This window comes from Rhinolophus ferrumequinum, chromosome 22 (assembly GCF_004115265.2).
Source record: "Rhinolophus ferrumequinum isolate MPI-CBG mRhiFer1 chromosome 22, mRhiFer1_v1.p, whole genome shotgun sequence".
NCBI lineage: Eukaryota > Metazoa > Chordata > Mammalia > Chiroptera > Rhinolophidae > Rhinolophus > Rhinolophus ferrumequinum.
The window spans coordinates 14,388,992-14,407,281 of record NC_046305.1 but is presented as its reverse complement, the minus strand read 5'-3'; positions in this window follow the sequence as shown (position 1 = coordinate 14,407,281).

The following is an 18,290-nucleotide window of genomic DNA, read 5'->3' as shown; positions in this document are numbered from 1 at the left end:
ATGAGGCAAATATAACAGGGATTACTCATTTGTCACATGGGCTTTTCCATGTGGCACTCAACATGCAAACAAATTCACTGGACTTTGCATTGGGAATTAGAAGAAAATATCCCAGGGTCTTTCAAAACCAAATGAATTGATCAGGGCCCTTTTATAATTGATTCCATCAGCAACTCTGCAGGCCCTAGACTGTCTCCTGGGCAATGGCAAGGAAGGGGTGAGCTGTCAGCTGGGAAGGGGTCTTCTAGGACCTTCTGTATCATTAATTACATTCAAATTACAAAAGCCCTGGAGACAGTAGCCTGCTGGGTCAGGGCAAACACCCCCCCACCCCCCAATCACAGGGAGGAGGGCCTTTGACATCTGGGGAGATGAGTGTGGAGCAAATAGGCAGGAGGGCAAACAGTTTGCTTTCCTGACTCAGGGGTGGAAGGTGCAGCGATGAAGGGACTTGCAAGAGAAGAGAGGGGCGTGCCTGTGGGCAGCGAGGGGAGTTGAGGGACCCCCACCCTACCCACTGGCACATGGCCCAGGGCTGGCAGCTTTGTGAAGGGCCTTGTCTCAGCCAGGAGGAAACATTCTCACGCAGAGGGGCGGCATCTGGGCCTGCTCTGCAGCCACGGAGACAATCTAGCTCTGTGGAGGGAGCAGCTGTCGGCCACCTGCTCACCAGCCTGGGTTAAGCCCGCTTTTCAGCAGAAACGGGGGAGCCTGGCCTCTTAGAATAAAGGCATTCAGGGCCATTAGCTTCTGGAAGTGAGCCGTGAACAGGTGCGTGAGGTGGTCCAGATGCCTGTCATGTTCCCACCCCGCCCCATCTAAAGTCCCAGGCACAGGGTCCCTCAGCACCTGGCAGCTGTCCCATCTTTTTTGTCTCAGGAGCACCTGCCCCTGCTCCCCCTTTCCTGTCCCAAAGGAAGTGTCTGTCCCAGAGCCAGACAGACTAGCAGCAGGCTGGGCAGAGGCTGGCCATGCCAGGCTGCTGCAGAGAGATTTGGGGCTTCGGCCTGCTGCCCTTGCCCTTCTACTAGGGATACATGCAGCGGACGCTGCAGACCCCAGAGCAGAGCCAACCGCCTTTGGGGGGGGGGTCTGTGTTTATGGATGGGGTCTAGGTGGGGAGGGAGGAGCAGGGAAGTATTCTCTCTAAAGCTGTAGAAGAAACACCCTGTTGTACACATCCACCACCAATCAGGAAAGAGAGGAAAGAAACAGACGCGAGGTGAGGAAGCCGTGCATCCGATAATCCCTGAGTGTGGGCAGAGAACTTAATGGCAGCACGGAGTTCTTGGTGCAGGGACTGCTGCAATCTATGAACCGTGCTTTACCAGCATTTTCTTATTTAATCCTCACCGCGGCCCTAGGAAACGAGCATCATCATTCCACTTAATAGAGATGCCCTGCATGAGATTCTGAAGGGTTACCTGTCGTTGCTCCAGGTGCATGGCAGAACAGAACTGCAGACTCTAGCAGCGTGCCCCTTGCCCCCCCCTTCCGCCCTCCTGTGTCGGGGTTGCCTTCCTAAAGAGAAAGACCTCTTTAAACCACCTCTTCTACGAGACAGCTAAGCCATTTATTTAACTTTTCATCTCTTGTTCCTTTTCCCTCTTTTGACCCGGAATGTAAACTCTCAAAGGGCAAGAGCCAAGTCTGATGCTTCTTAGCAGGCAGCTCCTGCTGCCCAGGTAACTGCTGGGCTACTCAGTGAACACCTGAGTGCTCCCCGAGGAGCACCCCGAGGTAACCCTGGGCTGTCCTTCCTGTGTCAGATGACACCCCTGGCCCTCTATCTATACAGCTTCAATATTAGGTAGTTTTCCCAAGTGAAACCCACATTCTTTCCCCCAATTTCCCTTAAAGCCTTTGGCAAATTCCATGAGAAAGCAAAGGCCTGCATGAGGCAGGTCTGTGGCCTTGGGAAAGGGGAAGGCCGCTACCCAGGGGAACAGGCTCTGTGCCCAGAGGCCTCTGGGAAGGCGTTTTATAGGTTCTGCCAGTCCTTAAATATAGCAGATCTGTGACTCCTGCAAGCCGGAGGCCAGTACACAGCTGGTCTGCCGAGGGTGTGTTTGCCTGGTAATTCTGGTTTTTATTTGAAGGCCCATCTGCCCCGTCACTGACATCACAGCACAGCTGCAAGCCTTGTTTTCTTGTCCTATTGCCTGTGTCTGTGGCTGGCCTTGCACTCAGGATGATTAAATGGCTCTGTGGGTGGCCTCACCATACAGTGTGTATGTGTGTGTGTGTGTGTGTGTCTGGGGTGGGGGGGCAGGTGGCACAGCAACAACAGGGGAGGCTCTGTGTGTGTGGGAAGGTGGGGCCAGGCAGGGGCAGAGTCTGGGAGCATCTCCTCTGGTGGGGGGCGGGGTGCCCTGGGAACAGCGTGCTCCTAAAGCCCAGGAAGTTTTGCCACTGCTATAACAAGGTGTCAGCTCTAGGGATTAAAGGGTCAAGTGACTTTTCGCCCAGAACCACAGCCAGGTTTTTCCCCACCTCTGGAGCTTCCAAGACCCAGTATACTCCAAAGCATATGAGAACAGATATAGAAAGTGCTCAGCACATTCAGTTAGATGGAAGTTCTCATCTCAAGATAAAACGGTAAAATCGAAAGTTTCCTCATTACTCTGATTACTCCTCATTGCTCCTACCCCTCACTTTCTGTTTTTCAGAGAAGTCTGGATCCATAAATAACCTGGATCTGGTTATTTACCAGCTGTGTGACCTTGAATAGTTTCCTTAACCTCTCTGAGCCTCAGTTTTCTCCTCTGTAAAGTAGGCCCAGCATTTCCACTCCCATATATAGAAATCTCAAGACATGCACAGGAGTGTTCTTAGTGGCACTGGTAGCGATAGCAAAGACTGGACACCACACAAAAGGCCCTCAAAAGAAGAATGGATACATTGAGGCACAATGGAATATCTTATAGGTGTGAAAATGAGTGGCCTATAGTGATATCGTAGTAACCATATGAATGTAGCTTAGCAAAATATTGTTGAGCTGAAAAAAGCTAGTCCTTTTATTAAAATGCAAGTATAACCAAAATAAATAATATATTTTGAGATTCCTATATATATGCAATAAAATAATAAAAAGAAAAAGGAAATGACAGGAGACGGGGTTGTCGTGGGGAAGGAGAGGATGGGGAAGGGCCACAGGACCACCAGTGTTCTATTTCTTGGGTTGGACTTAGATTCAAACTGTTCCTCATATCACTACAATAAACAATTGAGAGAAAAATGCATAAAACCCTCGCATAAGGATAGTATGACATGCATCAAGGATTATAAAGATTAATTCAGTTTTGTGCACCGAGGTCCATTAAAAAATAGATTTGCAGGGATTGGAAGATTGTGTTAAATGAGATCCTATCCTGTTCATTGCTACCTACTAGTGTACTATCTGGCATCCAGTACGTAGTCAAGAAATAAAGTTAATGTCTCTATTCTCCCAGCCAGCCATGGACCTTCGCTTGCTCTCCATAAATGAGGATTCTTAATGTTTTGATTCTTTAGGGCTGAATTCTAAATCCCTCATTCATTTCTTTCCACTTCCTTCCTCCCTTCCTCTACTCCCCTCTCCATCCCTAGAGTAAATAAAGCTTATCTATCCCGTGTCACAGAGCTATGGGGGCAGTCACTATGAGAAGCTTTGAGACTATTAAGTGCCCCCCCATAAACTGTTGCTTTCCTACCTACCCTGCATTCTATCAATAGATGAAAAGAATCAGACAGAATTCCTGAGCCTGGGCAGCTTCTCAGGTGAAATGGGCACATGGTGTTCAGAGAGGAGAGAGACTGATGGGCCCTGTAATATTCTAGGAGGATGCCAGAGGAAGTGACCTGGGGTTGTACCTGGAATACCTCTATTATGAGGATCTAATAGAAAGAACCCTGGACTTGGAGCTGTGAAACCCAGGGTAGAATCCTGACCTTCCCCTTCACGGGCTGTAGGTGGGCAAGTTAGCCTCAGTGAGCCCTGCTTTCCTCCCCTGTACAATACAATGTGGAATGTGAATTACACACACAACCAATGCAAGGCCTGCCTGACACATAGCAGACATTCAAAAACTGTCTGCTGGATTCTGAATCCCATATCCTCTCCAGACCCCAGGTTTCCCACTGGGGGGTTGGTATACTCATTCCAGCTAGAGTGACAATGGCTTCATCCAGATTTGACAACAAAGCATCATGGGTGACATTTGGGGCTAGATGGGTGACATTTGTCAAGGGGTTGGAAGCTGTTCCCTGATTCCCATCCTTGCTTATATCCATTGGAGCCCCATATCCACTGGAGCAGAATACCTGGAAAAGCCATGACAAACCACACACCTTGGCCTCTCTTTTGTCAACTTTTGTGTCCGATAGAACCAAGAGAAGGAGTCCACTAGACCAGTCCTGGAAGGGAAAAAAAAAATCACTAGAAAGTAATTCTGGAGAACCCTAACTAATGGTGATGAAAGTTGGGAGGAAGGTTTGGAGGTAATGGTGATTTTACAACCCAGGGGCCTTTGAAAAATTGTTAAGCTTGGCCTGAAAAAGTTACCTTCCTTTTTCCTCATAAAAGTGACTTAGTCTCGCCCAGCACAAAAGTAGGTCGAGGTCTGTGAGACAGACTAGAAGTCTAGAGGGAATTCTGTTACTTATTTCCAAAACAGACATACTGAACATCCGTTATGTGCGGGCATGGTACTAAGCTTTTCTAGGTGTGAAACCAACTTGGGACAGTTTCTTAGATCAGATGGGGTTACCCCAAGATAAATAGTGAAAATGTCGGGGCAGACACCAGGCGTCTGGATGGAGGTGGCTGCCACAGACAGGAAGCACGAGCATCCTGTGTCTGAGGTCACACCTGCCTGCCTAACTCAGAGGTGAGGGTGGTGTCTGCAGATTTGGACCAGAGCACAGGCGTAAGTCTTGGGAGGGAGGCCATTATTGACCTTTTCACACAGCTAATCCCACCATACCACATGGAGAATGAAGGGTGGTGACTAATGTTGGCCTATCATCCTAGTCACTTTTGCATTTAACTGAGATAAAACTCCTGAAGGGAGAAAGTTCTGTGAGATTTTGAGCATCACTTGGAATTTGGGGAGCAGGAGGGCTTAAAAAGGGCCCTTTGGTTGTCCTTCTCCTCACTCAGAAGGGCAGAATTCTGTCCTATTTGAAAAGATGGTGGCCTCCTTACTCCCCGACCCTCCCACACGTTTGAAATTCTGGACTATTTGCTTGTCTTTGTGAGTAGGGAAAGGCCTTTTTACTTTTAGGGGCTTTTTTTTTTCTTTTTTTCTTTTTTTTTTTGCAGATAAGGTATATGAAAGTGTTTTATAAATAGTGGAAGGTTATATAAGTGTAAAGTGATGCTTTTCTTGCTGCTTCCTATGGAGCCTGTTGCAGGCAGAGGCCGAAGAGCTCACGCCCACTGGGAGCCTTTCTGCCTTCATAGGTGCCTGACCCAGATTTGAAGCCCAGGAACACATCTTATGTAATATTTGGCCAAATGGAATACAGCCCCTCTTTCCAGGCCAAATTTGGTTAGACTGATTTCAATGAAAACTTTCCATTAAGTATTCACAATGTGCCCAAGCACTGTGGAGAGCTGAGGATCTAAAGAAGAAGAATATATATGTGGTTTCTGTTCACAAGCAATTTACAGTTCAGTGGAGTAGCTTTAAAAAAAAAAAAAGTGGAAAATGTTTTGTTAAATGGAATTTTAGTTGAAACCTCCAAACATAAAATGAAGCGGGGCGGCTTTGATTAAAGTGAAGGGCAAGGAGGTGGAAGGTCAAGGGTCACGTGGGTTGGACATCGCCATTTCCCCTGGAGGCCCTTCGAGGGTTCTCAGGGGCTGGTTCCAAATGCAACAATTCCATAAGGCTTCTAGAAGAAAACTGGAAAATGCTTTCATGGCGTGCAGATAGGCAAAGATTTCTCAGGACACACAAAGTGTTAAGCTTCCATGGAAAAAATTAAATTAGACGGTCAAAATTAAAAATTTCTGCTCATCAGATGATAATTGTTGAAATAAATAGGGAAGCCAGACTGGGAGAAGATATTTCAGTGTATATATCTGACAATAAACTTGTACCCAGAATATGTAAGGAACCCTTACAACTCAATAAAAAAACAAACGAAATCAATTTTAAAAATTGGCCAAGAGACTTAACAGCAGATCCTTTACAAAAGAACGTACCTTAATGGCCAATAAATCAAGTTAAAACCTGGTCAACACTATCCATCTCTAGGGAAATGTCAATCAAATAGTTTGCCAACAGCTTTGTAAATAGTGGAAACAGCATTTGAAATATCCTTGTGTCCTTAACACTTCCATGGGATACCCAAGAGCTTTTTCTTATTTTAGTAATAAAACTTTTTCTTGTATCCCTTTCTGCCTCCAAATTATTTTTATGTACAGCACTAAAACCAGCAGCTAGATTACCCAGAGATATCAGTGGTTATGTAATCCTTCACTTGTCACCTCTGAGGCCTCCTTTCTACGTTCACAAACGACATATTAATATTTCTCTTTGCCAGGGAGCGATTTCTCAGTGGGCTGCAGTGACCACCCTCTGTAAACACGCAAACCCACACTACTATTAGTATAGCATCAGAATGATTCTCTCCCGACCACAAGCAGCCGCACTTGTGAAGTACAAATGACAGCCCCAAGGAGTACTAAGAGACCCCTGTTGAGAGCTCTAAGTGGCTCTTCCAGGGATTAGGATACATTTGGAAAAATTGTATCAAAACCCACAGCAAGGTTCCATTATACACTCACTAGAATGTAAAATGAAAATCCTGATTACGTCAAGGGCTGGCAAGGACGTGAATGACTGGAATTCTTGTACAGTGCTAGTGTCAGTGCAGAATGGTACAGAGCACTTTGAAAAGCAGTATGACAGTTTCTTATAAAGCTTAATATATATCTACCCTGTGGTCCAGCTACTCTACTCACAGGTCTGAAAACACATCCACAAAAAGACAGGTCCACAGATACGCATAACAGCTGTAGTCACAATAGGCAAAAATGTTCAAAAGTCTGAGTAAATAGGACAATGGATAAGCAAATTACGGTGAATTCATATCATGGAGAATACTACTCAGAATGACAAATTAACAACGTGGATGAATCTCAAAAACATGCTGAGTTAAAGAAGCCACTACATTCTGTATGATTCCATTTATGTGAAGTTCTATAACAGACAGACTAATCTATGGTAAAAAAAAAAAGAAAAGAAAAGAAAAGAAAGAAAAGAAAGAAAAAGAAAAAAGAACAAAAAAGAAAAGTAAGTACCTGATTGAGGATGAAATAGGGTGGGATGGTAGCAGGAAGCTGGGAAGGGAGACAAGGGAACTATCTGGGGTGATGAGAATATTCTAGATCTTAATAGTGATGTGGATTATATGGGTGAGTGCATTTGCCAAAACTCCTTGAACTAAAACAGTTAAGATCTGTGTGTTTTGCTGTTTGTAAGTTATGTCCCAATAAAAAAAGGTGAAGCAAAGAAATCACTAGTTTCCAATTTCAGGAGGGCAGCATAAAGACATGTCTGTACCCTTCTTCTTTTAAGAACAACTCACAAATAGTAAGTAGGAGAACAAGAAACAGTAAAATAAACTTTAGCTCCATGAAGCTAGGTAATATCTGTAACCCACCATAATACAAGGGACAGAGAGCAGATGGAGGAACGACAAGTGACTTACGGCAGAGGACAGAAGCCAAACCTGAGCCCAGGGGAGGAGGAGTGAAGGGGGTGGGGGTTGGTTGATTGACAAGAGGCAAGTTCTTTCTCCTGAAAGCCAGAAAGCCTCAGACGCTAGAGGAATCAGCTGAGAGGTTGGGGGTGGGGTGGGGGATACTTGAGCAGAAGGACTGTTTGACAGCCTGGGGAGAAGTGTTCCCTTAGTCGTCTCCACTACTTCCCCAAGACGCCATCATTCTGAACCCACAAACTCCTTCTCCTTCTACGTATCTGTGATCCTGGACCCTTCTTAAGGCTTAGCGTCTGGGAAATCCAAAGCCAGGTAGCTATGCAGTCTCCTTCTGTTTTCCTGCTCTAGACAACACTTCCCTGACAAAAGAATGTATAGAATCAGTTATTTACTTGAGGGGAGGGCAGGAAAGAGGAAATTTTAGGTAGGGAGGAAAACATCCCAGATTAAATATTGCTTTCATCTAGCTCCTTACACTCACGTGTGCATTTTTCTGGTGTCATACCTTATGCAGTATTTCCCCTATCAATGAATCTGTGAGGTAGTGCAGATACTATTATTCCCCATCTAACTGATAAGGGAAACTGAGGCACAGAAGGGCTGCTTGACCTGTCCAAGGTCGTACAACATGGGACTGTCTTCTCAGAACAAGGGCCCTGGTCCCTCAGCCCCCAGGTAAGCTGTGATCTCTGATCTTTGCCTCTGTGGAGTATTCGAATTGGAGCTTTGAATGGTGCTTCCTGCAGCAGAGTGGTGATGCCCCAGCCACAACCACCCTGGGAAACACAAGGGACGCGTGTTCCATGACTCACGTCCACAGCAGAGTTCCCGAAAGCTCGCCCTTCATTCCCTCATCCCCAAATTTTGCTGCCTAGCACACAATGGCAGGAAGGACGTCGTCGATGGGTGGCACAGGCTACCACTTGTTGGCCTGTCGGGCTTCGTGCTTGGCCACCTTCTCCTCCAGCTCACCTTTGGCTTGGTGGCTACTGGCACTCCTCTGTCACCTTCCTATTGCCATGGCTAAGGGTGCTCTCCAGCGTCTCCTCTCACATCCTCCCACAGCAGTCGCTGCACTTGAAGCTTGAATGAGCCCCAGCCACAGAGGCCCGGGCCTTCCCTCACATCCCAGCACCTCAGGCTTTGCTGTCTGTCCTTACATCCTATCTCACAGTCCAAGTCTGTCACAGGAAGGCAGAATGGCTCTGTCCTGGGCCCGGGTCCAGAGTGTATCTCAGTGCAACCCAAGGGATTCCTCTGGGTTTTCCCAGCTTCTACTTACCAAATGTGTCAGCAGACCAGGGAATGTCATCTTTTTTTCTGTTGCCTGGACTAGAGTGAGGAATAGGAGAGGCCCTTTCTATTACTAAAGAAATGTTGGTTTGCAACCTAAGTTCAACTCAACCCATCATGAAGAAAAGGGGGTTTGGCCAGAGGACTGGGGCATCCCATGGATGGGAAGAGAAACAGTGACCAGAGCCCTACGGAACCCAGAAGCCCTGCCTCTCCTCCCCCTTCTCTTTCTCTCTGTGCACCCGCTGTGCCCTTTCCTCTGCTTGCACTGATTTTCTGCTTCTCAGTTCCCATGGCAAAAAATGGTCAGTAGCTCTCATGTTTACAAACGAGTCCTAACACAAAGACATCGAGCAGAAGAACTCTCTCTCTCTCTCTCAGTCTTGGGTCCACAATTCCCAGGTAGGAGCCTGACTGGCCCAGCTGGATTCAGAGGTGCTCCTTCGGGTCACAGACAGTCTCGTGAGAGCTGAGGCAATGTGTCACTGTATCGTCAGCAGTTCTGCTAAGTTGTGTCTCAGAGACTGCGAAAGACAAATCTCCAGAGGTATGCATGTTGTAGTCACTCCTACCTCAGCAGTTGTATGCTGCCAGGGGAAATACTTTAGCAGCAGCCATTGAGTCTCCAGCCTTGTAGCTATTTTGCTTGTCTTGTCTTCTAGGCCTTGGAGGGAAAGTGGAAAAGATGTGATGCCAACCGTCCTTGCTAGGAATGACTGAGGCACTGGCACTCTGGGAAAACAGAACCCTGGCCCAGGGGAGGGCACTCAGCAAGCAGGGGCACAACCGTTTCATCTCACCCACAGGTGAGATTCTGCTCTCCTAAGAGGCACGCCGTTTGCATGCTAGTGCTTTGTGCTCATCTCAAAGGGCCTTAACCAGAGAGCCTGGTTAAAAAGCTCATGACTGCCTCATAAAACATACAAAAGAGACTATGCTCTCTATTTCAAAGAGAGAAACAGAGTTCCAAATGGCTGGCCGGGTGGCCCGTGAGTAACCAGTAACAGAAAGGCCAGAAATCCATATTCATTCTCACTGCCTCTCTCTTTCTCTGTCTATCTCTTTGACCAATGACCCATTTTAAAGTGCTGGTTTCATACTAGACCATTAAGTATAGACATGTAACCTGAGGGGAAAAAGAAAACAGGAAGAAAAAAAATCCAGTTCACAATATAAATGCTTAGGTGGTGATCTTGCTTGTCACGCAGCAACTTTTGCACTTTATAAAATGATTCCCAAAAAAAAAAAAAAGATCCTTCTCTCAGGAGTCCATTAATGGTGAGCTTCCCTGGTACATTTAAATACTGACGTGGGGATCTTTGTTTGCTGGGAAAAGTAGGGAAGGCAGGGGGCAATGTGACTTTAAGCTGAAGTACCCCCCGTACCCCGTCATCGATGAGCTCTGAAGCGATGTTGGAGATTGACCATGATTCCTGCAACGATGGTATAAACTAACGAGTACAAAGAATTGATTCACACAAATGCAACTCACATGCAGCTTTGGGAGCCATATGCGATTTATGAAAGCGAGCCTAGCCTGTAGCAGTGTAAACCCAGAAGTGTAGAACCATAGAGGGGCTTCCTGGAGGCCTGGTGGGGTCTGCCTTGACTAGAAGGCACCAGAGAACCCTGCCACATGGCCTCAGAGAGCTCGCTACAGGGGAGGCTGGGGCAGCTGCAGTCCTGGGGTATTGATAGGGGCTATAAAGCCACTGGTCCTCAATCCAGATGGAATTTACTGTCTCCTGTCTGCCCCCATGTATCATGGCTGGGATTTGGAAGTGGGGATCACGTTTGTGTTGTAAATACTTCTGAGTGTCAACCCCCTTAAGAAGCAGTGAGCGTGTGTGCCGGACAGCATAACAGACCTGCGTTCAAATTTGAGCTCAGCGATTTCCTAGTTTGGAGTGCCTGGGCGAGCAAGATCTATAATCTCTCTAAGGCTCCGAAATTCTGAAAATAGAGTGAATAACTACCTATCTTACAAGGAGGTAGTAAGCCTTAGAGATGATATCTGTGAAGGATTTGTCTATAATAGGCCCTCAGAATTAGTAACTATGATTCTTACTGGAAAAGAGGCTGAAATCTCATCGGGGGAAAGAGAAAGGGTGCGTCAGCACTACTGGGTTGGGAGGGGCACATCGATAAAGACTGGATGGATGGGCAGTGCCCCTCCCCACTCCTTGCCCTGCCTTAAGCTCAGGGCTGGTGTCTGCATATTCATCTGCACTGGGACCAGTGCCAGCAGCTGCCCATGCCTGCCCAGCACAGCTTGGAGATTTGCATCAGAAGCAGCAGGGCGCCAATTAGGTTCACCCATCTGGGACTTGGAGTCAGAAGCTGGTGATGCGAAGGAAGAAACGGGGTTGTGGAGAATCCACTTTGGGGTGAGTGGTGGCGGCAGGCAGCATCCGGTTTCCAGGGCAGCTGAGCCCGCAGGGCTGTCTGGGGAGTTCCAGCATCGGCTGTGGAGCAGGCGTCTAGCTTTTTACCCCAGGCACCTGTTGTCTCCTCATCAGTGTGGTTTCCTGGAGGGATTTTTGGCTGCCGAGCTTCCCTTTGTTCTTGACTGTGTTCTGAGACTTCCTGAAAATTCTGTGGGCTACCCAAAACTCCCTTCAATCTTTTTCTTTTTTTTAAGTCAGAGAAAGTCCATTTCTGCCCTTAGCAACAGGAACTTGGTTAGTACACCTTTCCAACCACCTTACTTAAAAGTAGTTCCCCTTTGACTCTCTCTTTCCTTTGTTGCATTCACTACTGTTGGCAATTATTTTACCAGTGTTACTTGTTCATTATCTGTCTCCCCGCCCTGAATGTAGAAAGTTAACAGTCGTTTTTCAGGATCTTATGATCTTTGTCCCATCACGTCAGCCTTCACACTTTGGGAGGACCCTTTCTGTAGGGTCAGGCTGAAAAGTTTACCAGATTGGATTTGGGGTTTGCTGGGTCACAGAACCAAGGACCCAGTCTTTAAGGTGGCTTTCTGCTGCAGTGTGCTTCAGGTCACCTACGTTTTGCTACATAAGCATTCCAAATTAAGTACTCAGAGCCTGGGAAGTTAAACTTCTCTGAAGCCATTCAGTCACAGATATCACGGCTGGCACCAACCCCAGGCCTCTCACTGTCTTTCCCCAGCTTCCTGGGATCAGGAGGTCTGCCACAGCTTCCAGGAAGAGCTGCTCCTTCAGAGAACCCCAGGCCTTAGAAAATACTGAACATTAGGACAATGCTTCTTACCCGGATGCAGCTGGGGCAGGGCAGCCAACCAAAACACCACATTCCTGGATGACTGCTTTTCTCTGGAATCAGTGTGACTTTTTCCACTGCCTCGGCTCTTCTGATGCAGAGGACTAGGGGGCCACTTAAGCCAACCGATGGTGCAACCAAGCATGGGGCTCTGAGTCCAGATATTTGCTGCTCTATTTTAAGATTCCCAGTTGTGTTTCCCAGCAGTTGTCACTTGGTCAGAGGAAAGGAAAAGCCGGGGCCGGGGCGGGGGTTGGGGGGGGCAGACACTACGGCCCAGGCCACAGGCACTCACACTCATTATTTCCAGCTGGGTGGAAATTCCCGTCCTTCATCGAATTGAAGCAGTGCCTCCACCGCACCCGCGGAGTGACTCAGAATTCTTCTCTGGTCATGGTCAGGACAAAGTCTTGCTCATTGTATAAGAAAAATGTGGATAACACCACATTATTTGTATAAATCTTAGACTTCTCAGAGCACACTCATGTACTTTCCCCCCATTTGTTGGCTAAGACAGATTTTATTACTCCTTGTTTGCAAGTGAGAAAACGGAGGCACAGAGAGGTTGGTTACTGCCCATGGTCACACAGCCGGTTAGTCATAGAACTAGTCCCAGAGGCTAGATCTCCTGAGTTTTAAAGCATGTTCTGTCATGGAGTAAATAGCTGTCACTACGCCAAGTGTCACACGGGGTGTCAGGCGGGGTCTCTGGTCCCGCTCCCCACATAAGAACGCAGGACATGGTGAGGCCAAAAAGGAACACCCACGGAGCCATAGGTAGGGGAGTCACACCACTATACTCTTGCTGGCGGCTGGGTTGGAGAAACAAGAAACCGGAGCCACACAATTCTCAACCCTCACTGCGCCGCTTGCAGACTCAGCCACCATCTCCTTGCTAGCCCCCCTTTCTTTGCTAGCCTAGTCACGGCAGTTATATTCATGGCCAATGGCTCACTGGTTACAGCTGACGGCCAACTAGCCACAGCTGATGGCCATTTGATCACAGTCGATGGCCATTTACTACCTGAGCCAGCACCTTTCTATGTGAGACCGAGAGCCTGGAAACTGCTTTTTGGGGCTCTGTCCCCACAATAGCCATTTATTATCTTTCGCCCATTCCACGGTGCCTTTTCTGCGCTCGTGAACGTGTGGCTTACGGAGAATGAAGCATGTGGCTGTCTTATGGTGGCTGGTGTGTGGTGACTCCTGTGAGTTCCTATTCCTACGGCTTATTTTTCCTCAAGTGCATCCTCACAGGAGACAACATTCATTCATGGAAATAAAGTTATTGAGTACCTACTATGTGCAGCTACTGTGCTTTTGCAGGTTTACAATGTATGGAAGAGAGAGTTGCGAAACACAAAATTACAGTAAAACATAGTCAAGTGCTGTGTTGTTGGGGAGGGTAATAGCTTTGTCGGGGGCAATGAGGAAACTCACAGATGAGGTGATTTCCCCCCGTACCCCTTCCAACTTGAAACGTTTTAAGCACAGAAGAGTTGAAAGATGATTACAAGCACCACCTAGATTCAACCATTGTCCGCATTTGCCATATTATCTTTATCTGTCTCAACATACAGGTAGGTGGATATAAATAGCTAGATATATACAAGTATATACATTTATGTAGGCATAGAGCTGAATCACTTGAAAGTAAGTGAGGGGTGTCATGACATTCACTCCTAAACATTTCAGCATGCATCTGCAACAAATAAGGACATTCAAAGAGGTGGATTTTGAATAGGGTTTTGTCAGAGGAATAGGAGTTTATCAGACTAAAAAAGAATGTCATTCCAGTTAATGGCAGTGACAGTGCATGCAAACGCAAATGGGTGAACAACACTGAGTGTCGGGGGGAATGGTTGTTGAGCATGACCAAAGCTAAGCTAAGGGATTGGGGAGCAGGTGGAAGAGGAGATTGGAGCAACTGATTGGAACTAGACTGTGGAGGAACTGGAATGACCTGCTGAGGAGTTTCAGTGTGACCCTAGGAGAGGTGGGAGCGACTGGAGGCTTTAAGAGGGTGAGGACAGGCTCTGATTTATCTTTATCTGGCACTGGAGTATGATGGAAAAGAAGCAGGTGATGGAGAAGATGGGCTAGGGATGCGAGAGGGTGAGGACAACGGTTGTGAAGATGGAGGGGGAAGATTCCAGAGAGCAGGTTAGGTAGGACTGGGAGACCATTTGGAAATAGAGACGGATGTGAGAGATCACTGATGGTGTGTGTGATTTCTTCCAAAAGCAACTGAATAAATGTTTTCCTGCCATAAATTAACGCCATTGATCTAGTCAAGGGTGGTGGTGTGTACAAGATACTGAATTCATTTTGGACAAGTATGAAGACACGTAATGGTGGAAAGATGGGTCTCGAACTCTAGCAGGAGCCAGAGAGATAGGTTTGGAGGGTCATTAGCATATAGACAGTGGTTGAAGCAATAGCAACTTATTCTGGTAGAGGCTATAGTACGAGAAGAGAGGCAGGTCAAGTCCGCAGCCCTGGGCAGGCACCTATGCTGAATGGACAGATAGAAGACAACAGGAACAGCCATGGACGCGGGAGACAAACCAGAGTGTGGTGGGCCCACCTAGCAGATTTGCAGGGAGCACGAAATGAGCTCATTTGTGTGAAACTCCAAACTCCAGGCTAGGACTTAGTAGTTGCTGGATAAGTGTAAGGACCATTCTGAGAGCGGGGGGAGCTTTTTCCATGAAGAATGCAGGGCCCAGGATCAAAAGCTGCCGAGGGAGAGTGACAAGGCTGGCCCTCCATAAACTGCACCTTGGACGCTGAAGGTCCTTTTCCCGTGCTCCCTCTGCCCCCTCCCAGGAAGTGAAGACCAGATGGAACTAAAAGAGAAGGTAAACCTTCATCTCTCGAATCTTCTTTGAGCTGGGGATGTGATGATTTGGGAAACTCAAGGCCGGAATGAGCTTTCTGCAACTCTGGAGGGGGTGGAGGGATGGGCCAGCCTGCAGAGTGAGTGGCTGTCTGCATGGATGCTGGAGTCAGATGTCCCTCTGCCTTCTGTCCCTTCCTCAATGAACCGCTCCCTGCCTCAGTTTCCCCAGCTGTAAAACAACAACAGCAAGAGTCCCTTCTCCAGAGGTCAGTGTGCAGATTAAATGAGATGAGAACGGTCGTAACCATAAATGTAGAACACAGAAAATGCTCATGAAATATAACCTCGCTATTACTCGGGGAGCCTGGGCACTGGGAACCAGCATGTTCCCCTGTGGCCCCACTTGGAGCAGCACAGCCAGACAGCTGGTGGAGAGGGAGTGGCTCACCAGGGCTTAGTCACACAGCTCACCGCGTGTGTCCCCATGCTCAGATGTGTGGGGCCCATTAAGAAGAGCGCATTTCTTTCTCTGCAAAACATCATGCACCCCCTGCTGTGTGCTGCCCTCGGTCCACCTGGGTCTGTTTCTAGGACAGTTGCTGTGACAGGGGCTGATGGCCTGGGAGCTTGTGAAAGGACCACCTGTTCCCGTGGCTCCCCCGCTGCCCTCCTCCCTTCCGCCCACCTTGGCCCCAGCCTCCAGTTGCTCACACATCCAACCACGTGTCTCCCTCTGTTCAGGTGCTGTGGGCGCATCGAAAGAGGCACGTTTCCTCACAACTTGTCACAGCTAGTGTCCGCGCTTTGTCGAGCCTCCCCCGTTTCCCTACAAAAACCACTTCTCCTCTGTGCCTCGCATCGGCCCTCCCCACGCCCACACCCCATTCTCCCTATTGTCACTGGGGTTCATGGCCAGTGACTCAAAGGAGGGGAAGAGGACCACATGGAGGGCTGGTCCCCAACTCCCAGGAGATGGCAACAGCCCCTCCTGTAGCTCTGACCTGAAGTCTCTACACGTGCGTGTGACGGGCACGTGCTGGGGCTTGCTGCTCCTGCAGTCCCCGTGTCTCCTCTGGGGCCTGTGGAAGCACCTAGAAGTCCCTAACCAGGGCAGTGTGGAGAAAAGTCCTGATGTAGCAGCCAGGGTCCAGGGTGAGAGCTGCCCAGACGTAGGAGGACGGGGCATCGAGTAGCCCTGGGTTTGGAGCCGCTAGACAGGCCTGGGTTCCAGTCCTGGCACCTCCAGTTACTGGGTGTGTCACTGTAGGCAGACTGCTTCCTGCTTACCCACTGCTGTCCGGTTCCCCATCTGTAAGGCAGCTCACGGCCAGCCGGTTTGTGGTGGGCTCTGCAAATGGCAGTTTCCCTTCCTCTGAGACAGGGTCTAGAGCACGGCCATGTGTTAGCTGGCTGCAGCCGGCTGAAATCTGTTACTACCAAACACAGACTCGGTCTGGCTTCTCCCTAGCACATGTCTCTGTGGGATACCTAGGAGAGGGGGAGGGGAGCGAGGAGTGCTGGGACTTTCCTTAGTGAAGACCTTCAGAGAGGGAAGAGAGAGGGAGAGGGGCACAGGGTCTGTGTGTGTTTGGTGCCATTTCCAACTCTAGCGGAGATCTGCCACCACTGACGTCTGCCAGACCCTCCCTGATTTTGTGCCAGTTTGCCTGCGTTAGGGCACTGCACAAGCCGTGGTGGGGGGTGTGCTCTGGAAGTGCCTCATAATAAGTGTCACCGCGTCACGTCATCCAGCCTGTGGTGACCCAATTCCAGGAAGTCCGGAAAGTCGTCTGGTTGAAGCTCAGCCGTGAATGTCTGGGGAGGTGGAGTTGAGAATGGCTCTCCAAAGTCATTCACCCTCTAGAGTGGACACGGTCCGTCCTCTCTCACCCGGGATTTAATGAGTACCTGTCTTGTGCCTGACAGTGTGCGAGGCACCGAGAGTCTGGCTTCCAGGCCCCCCTGAGGTCGTTTGAGACTTCCCGAGCGAGCACCCCCTTCTCAAAGGCAGCGTTCCAGGGTCTCTGGAGCCAGGGGTCCGCTGATGTGCTGAGGTTTCCCAAGAAATGAGGGCAAGTGGGCTGGGACGTAAATTGCTGCTTGTTGTCTTCTCTGTGGGTCTTTCAGTTCCCTGCCTGCCTCCCCTGTCCTCCCCTCCGCTCCCCCCGCAACACATATACACACACAATTTGAGAGTGAAATGATGCTTCCTCTCCACCTATCCTGTATCCCTGTTGCCGTTGCCACCGCAGTTAGGCTGTGTGCAGTCTGCCCTGAGAGCATGTGCCTTCCTCCTCCCCGCCTGCTGGAGAATGTGGCAGAGGGAGCCAGGCCGTCAGAATCCTCCTTTACTAGGGGGTGGCATCCATCAGGTCCCTCCAGGGCTCATCGCTGCCTGGAGAGAGGCATATCCAACATGCAGTACCTGCCTGATTTTCCCGTTCCGGAACCAAAATGTGCTTCCTCCTCAGCCTTGAAAAGACAGTAAAAGGGAACTATAAACATCACCTTTCGGGCCTTTGCAAATCCCAGGCCTCGCCCGCCTGTTTCCCTCTAATCTTTCATTCTAAGTGTCTTCTCAGGGACTCTCTCAATGATTAAACGAGAAAAGTCCAGATTTTGATAAACTTTGTTACCGAGTCTTAGTGAATGGAAGAGAGATGCTCTCACAAGGACATTCATGACGTGAAAAAACGGATGAGGAGGGCTGGTGAGAAAGAGGGAGACCTTTAGAAACACCTTGGTTCTTAGGTAGTTGTCCTGTTTTGAAATTGGCAGTATTACGGGCTCGATTATTGCCATTGATTTAGACGGTACTTTAGGGAACACATCAATATGATGGCAGGAGTGTTTGCAGGTGTTAGCTGAGGCAGCATGGGCAAGGGGGGGCGGGCAGGAGAAAGGACCAGGACAGGCCTGCTGCAGGGACCTGGGCCGTGGCAGGCAGGGAGAATTCAGGAGTCCTGTTAGGGTCTGGGGTAAGGCAGACCCTCACAGCCAGGCAGACAAGGCCATGTGTGTGCACAGAACACAAAACACGAGCACAGAGACTAGGGAGGGCCACAGCCAGCATGGGACAGCCAAAAAACATAAACACCAGAGGCTCTATCGACCCCCCAGGATGGGGGAAGCAAAGGCCCCAGGGCCCAGCACATCCTGAGGACTTCGGGAGTTGAAGCCCTGCCTCCCTCAGAAGCTA